At 33.4% G+C, this 6,000-nt stretch overlaps 1 long non-coding RNA gene across 1 annotated transcript; it reads right to left on the bottom strand.

Moving 5' to 3' along the window:
* Window positions 1-2,975: 2,975 nt before the first annotated feature.
* LOC139526989 (uncharacterized) lies at window positions 2,976-4,327 on the bottom strand. The gene is made up of 3 exons (XR_011665237.1): window positions 4,216-4,327; window positions 3,663-3,738; window positions 2,976-3,151 (listed from the first exon to the last, which is right to left on the bottom strand). It is a non-coding gene; the product is annotated as an uncharacterized lncRNA (long non-coding RNA).
* Window positions 4,328-6,000: the final 1,673 nt, after the last annotated feature.

The raw sequence follows: 6,000 nt of genomic DNA, 5'->3' as shown, positions 1-6,000 counted from the left end.
ATGTGCATCACATATGAATAATAACAAGAGTTCAAACGCTAAATATAGTTGACATATTGCTTTTAGTTTCTTAGTAACAGACTTAACCAAGTAAACTAAACATTGACCAAAGAAATGTGAAAATGAGGTCAATGTCAAATGAACCATGTCAGGCAGACATGTCCAGCTTTCAATTCTTCCATACAACAAATATAGTTGACCTGTTGCTCATACATTAAGAAAACAGACCAAAACACAAAAACTTAACACAGAGCAATGAACCGTAAAAATGAGGTCAAGGTCAAATAAAACCTGCGAGATTAACATGTTCATTATGTTCATGTTCATCATAAAATATTTCCATACACCAAATATAGTTGACCTATTGCATATAGTATTGAACAAATTTGGCATCTCATTAAATGCCGTGCTTTGACTCCAAAGTTTACCGATTGTCACCTTATAGTAAACATTCAACAAAAAAACATGGACATTGAGCACGTGTTTAGCATGTACAATTAGATAATAGTTTATTTCAGTGACAGATCTATGAGTATTGCGATCACCGAATTTTTACGAGAAGGTTCACGCTAAGGTCACTGCATACCAAAAATATGTCGGCGAATTGCTTCCTGGAAGCAATCAATTACAGAAAAGTAAACTTCTTCTAAATGTGGACAAAATAAAGAATTTTCTACAGAAAAAGTATATGCACATAAGTTTAAGAATGGAAACTATCCATTTTGTTATAAAAAAAACCATGTGCATCATTTTTTTTAATTTGAGGTTTCATATAACTTTAACTTTGACCACTGCATGGACCATGAAAATGAGGTCAAAGTCAGATGACACCTGCCAGTTAGACATGTACACCTTACAATAATTCCATACACGAACTATAGTACACCTGTTGCATACAGTATAAGAAAAACAGACCAAAACACAAAAACTTAACTAATACCACTGAACCATGAACATGAGGTCAAGGTCAGATGACACCTACCAGTTGGACATGTACACCTTACAGTCCTTTCATACACCTAATATACTAGACATATTGCTTAAAGTATCTGAGATATTGACTTGACCATCAAAACTTATTAACCTTAATCACTGATCCATTAAATGAGGCTGAGGTCAAGTGAAAACTGTCTGACGGACATAAGGACCTTGCAAGGTACGCACATACCAAATATAAAGTTATCCTATTACTCGTAATAAGAGAGAAATTAACATTATTACAAAGAATCTTAATTTTTTGTTCAAGTAATCACTGAACCATGAAAATGAGGTCAAGGGCACCACTGGTCATGTGACTGACATAAACTTCGTAACATAAGGCATCTATATACAAAGTATGAAGCATCCAGGTCTTCCAACTTCCAAAATATAAAGCTTTAAAGAAGAAAGCTAACGCCGCCGACGACGTATCCGGATCACTATCCCTATGTCGAGCTTTCTGCGACAAAAGTCGCAGGCTCGACAAAAATGAAATCCTCCTTAATTTTCATATCGGCTACAAAATATAAAAATGAGAATATCTGGTATGATTGCCAATGAGACAATTTTCCAACAGAGATCAAAGGACGTAGAAGTTGGAATCTATCGGTCACCATATAGCCTTCAAAAACAGATCCCACACCGCATCATCGATATAAGAAGATATAGTTTGAGTGCCAATGAGATAACTCTCCATCCAAGTCACAATTTGTAAACGTAAATCATTATAGGTCAACAATTAACGAGCCTAAAACACGGAGCATTGTCTCAGACTGAACACCAAGCTATAAAAGGTCCCAAATATGACTTTTGTAAAACCAACGGTCTTATCTAGCTATATAAAACGAGATACGAGATACGAGAAACACTTATGAAACACATAAACAAACGACAACCACTGAACATTAAGCTGTAAAGTTTCAGCAACATGTATATTTAATGGGAAATCATTCCAAATAACGAATCACGTTCTATTACTAGACGATTTGCAAATCATATGAAAATTATAAATCCATAAATAACAAAAATACAAATATTTATTTTCAAGAAAAAAAAATAATAATAAATTGAAAAAAAACATAAAAAAGAAAAGAAAATAAGACACGAAAAAGAAAATAACATGCACTCTAATTTAAACACACACTCACACACTTTTCCCACAATCACTTCCCAAAACATTTTTAACACCAAAACAAACCTTTCATACTCACATTCAACACATTCACCAACGAGCACACATTCCATACACATATTCAACACCAAGCGCACCTTCCATACACACATTAACCAACGAGCACACCTTTCATACACACTTTCAACTCCGAACAATCCAATCCTCAACACACACTCCCAATCAAAATAAATTAGTAAAATTCCTCATCAAAATCACTGTAAAAGTCGTTATCGAATCCTTCCTCCTCGGCCATACGAGCCTCGGCTGCTGCATCCTCAAAAAAATAGTGCCAAAAATAAGAGTACGTGTCCCAAAACAGATGTTGTCGTCCATTTTTTGAAGATAACGCATTTTTTGCACACTTCAGAAATAACGAGAAAGGTATGCTTGTGTCATTAGGCTCTTTTTTCTTCTTGTTTTCTATAAAAGAAAAAGAAAAAATATTATAAAGTCGCGCGAACATAGACATGTTTTCCCCGGTATATATAGTGATTTTTTTTTCTTTCAAAGACTTAAAATCTGTAAATATAATCAGACATTGTTTGATTTATTTAACACCAGTCATTTTGGGGCCTTTCATTCCTTGCTTGATCGGTGTAAGCCAAGATTCCTTGTTGAAAACCGTATAATTGTTTACTTTCTATATATTAATTTAGACTTGGATCGACAGTCTCTCATTTGCACGCATACATCACATTATATTTATATCTAATCGTCAATGTAACAACAACATAACACAATGAGTTATAAAGCCCTCATTTGCATGAAATATTCGCCGCTGGACAATAATCAACGAACAAATAACCTATAACTACCATTTTCATTTTGTTCATGTTGTTGCTGCTGTTGTCCGTCATCACCATCTTTCTCCTGTTGTTGTATTTGTTGTTGTACATCATCTGTATGCTTTTGTTGTCTGTTGTTTTCCTGATGTATATTGGTTGTAGTGTCAGCTATGCTAGGGATATTACAATTGTTGTTTATATCCGTTCCTTTTCTCTGGAAAAACAAAGAATTTGGATGATTGGAACGTTAAAATGTATTCAATAGGGCAAGTACAGTAGAAGAAAAAGGAGGAATAACATTGTTGCATCTGCGATCCTGTCCTGTATTCTATAGCTTTAAATTAGTTCAATATGATCATGGAAAATGTTAATTACGGTACAGAAAAAAACATACAAAAAAGTACCAACAAAAGGTTTTTAAAAAGTCAAGATATAAAAATCCACATCAATGAATTGATAAAAGATGTAGGTTTGTACGTGATATGCACACTTTCAATACAATCACTTTTTTTTTTTTTTATTAATATGCTGTAAATAATAAACTGATACTTTTTCTGTTGTCTATGTGCTTAGAACATTTCAATACACCTCCACAATATTTAGTATACCTTCAGAGTACACAGATAATGATTTGTTAAATACTAGAAGGGGTACGAGATTAAGCCAAGATAAACATATTGTATGTTGTGGATTTAAACTAAAAGCACACTTTGTGTGTATTTTACCTTTCCAAACACGAATGATCGGATACGTCGAACAACATTGATCCCAGTCTTTCTGTCTTTTGTCATGTTTATACGTCTGAAATTAGATAAAAAAAGATAAAGTATTTTTATATATTGCTTAAAATATAACTAAGTAAAATAAAATATTCTGACAACGATCTAATAAGAGTACAAGATCGTCTTTACATATAATTATATAATTCCTTTCGTTTCTTAAAATACGAAAGTCCATCAAATATTTGACGAGAATCTTTCAGCGCTTCCCTGTGTAAGGCTGCTTGAAAGTTTATAATTATAGTATTACACTGTTTTATTTCATTTACAACATTAAAAAAAAATAGCCGAGCAGTCATTTTTTTTACTATTTCAAGTTTTTTCTCTTTCTTTTCTAACGTGTATTACTACCATTAATCGGCCGTAAAGACCATAGTTATCAATTGTATGTTGGTGAAATGCTGAACTATAAAGAAGAAAATTTGGATTCTTAATCCTGCTTTCATAAAATTCTCGGTCATACAATAACTTATATATTAGTAACAAAAGTTATACTTACTTACTATAAGTCTACTTTAAACGGCTTGTAGTTAAACTAAACTAAAGCAGAAGAACTTCAATGCGAGCTTTGAGTGTACGTGAATCTGTGTCTGTCTATAACTCAATATAACTATAACGTTACTATAGAGTACATAGTGACGTCGTACGATCATGAACGTCTACGTACAATATGTATGCGTTGCGCATGCAATGCCACTACTGGAGGAAGTTTCGTCCCCGAGGGTATCACAAGCCAAGTAGTCAGCATTTCGGTGTTGACAAGAATATCAATTATATGGTTATTCTAATAAATTTCCTGTTAACAAACTTTAGTTTTTTCGAAAAACCAAGGATTTTCATATCCCATGAAAAGATTGCCTTGGCCGTATTTGGCACTTTTTTTTTTATAATTTCAGGTCCTTGATGCTCTTCAACTTTGTTCTTTTTTGGCATTATGGCTATTTTGATCTGAGCGTTACTGATGAGTCTTTTGTCGACAAAACGCGTGTCTGGCGTGTTAAATTATAGTCCTGGTACCTTTGATAACTATTAACTCAGACGAAAAGTGATTTCATTTGGATAAACTTCAGATTTGGTGGGATTGTTTAGTACTGTTTCTATTTGGTGTTTTGTAGACTGTAACAGTTATTTGTATTTTTGTCTTTTTTGGGGGCCATGGTAATGTCTGTTTATTTTAGACTTGAGAGTTTTTATTGGTATCTTCTTAGGTCCGAGAACACAATTATTTCGTAGTGCATTTCTTTTAGAACATAAATGAAAATAAAAAAAAATCCCACCTGCGCTTTCTCAAAGAAACTTTTACAGTGTGTTGTACTACTTTTGGGACAAATTATATCAAAATTATAGAAAACTTCATCGCCTCAAACTCAAAATATGGACAATTTTATCTTTAGGGCGTCTTGAAATCTTTTGACAGCTTCCGAAGTGCTATTTTTCAACCTTTTTTACCTGGACCAAATCACTACTTTCCTTTAAAATTCTGGGCCCAAACTTTTTTACAGTGTAATTTCACCCCCCTACTTGCAATTTGAGGCATAAAACATGGAGAAATAAATTTGGAAGGGGTATAAAAATTAATGGCAAGTAACCCACTGTCAACACTAGGGACTAAGGGACGACAATGGTGGTCTCGGACCTTCTGTCTGCGCCTCTCTTTCTAGAAAACAATGACATATGATATACGTTATATTCAGTAAAAAATCTCTTCAAATATTCTAAGGATCGAGCACACCTTGACACTTGAGGATTTTTTTTTCAGATACAAATCCTATCAGTAGATAAATCAGTAGGTAAATAATAAAATATGAAGCATTATAATGTTAAAAATATTTTCTACTAACACGAAAAAACTAAGACGTACATGTTCAACGCAATGTTCAGTAAAAAATATCCTTTTCATATTCTATGGATCTACCTCAGGGTGCACTGGGATACTTCAGGGAGTTAAAATATCCATATCTACGGATATAAACGTAGAAAACTTATATTATAATGCTAAAAAAAATATTGGGTACGACTTAGTAGAAGTACGAGTTGGTAGAAGTACGAGTTGTCGAAAGTACGAGTTGGCTGAGTACGAGTTGCCGAAAGTACGAGTTGACATGTATCCTTTCATATACGGACAAGCATTCCCTAACAGAATTCCTCCTGAAAAAATTGTTATATAAATTTATAGCGCGAAATCGTCAGCATATATGAGGCAATTAATGGACTTTGAGGTTAAAAAGTAACTGGTTCACATGTAGAATCAACATAATTTGGTAAATCATTTAAGTATAAATGA

This window comes from Mytilus edulis, chromosome 6, assembly GCF_963676685.1.
Source record: "Mytilus edulis chromosome 6, xbMytEdul2.2, whole genome shotgun sequence".
NCBI lineage: Eukaryota > Metazoa > Mollusca > Bivalvia > Mytilida > Mytilidae > Mytilus > Mytilus edulis.
The sequence above is the reverse complement of the archived record's forward strand: the minus strand, read 5'-3'. Positions and strand labels throughout refer to the sequence as shown.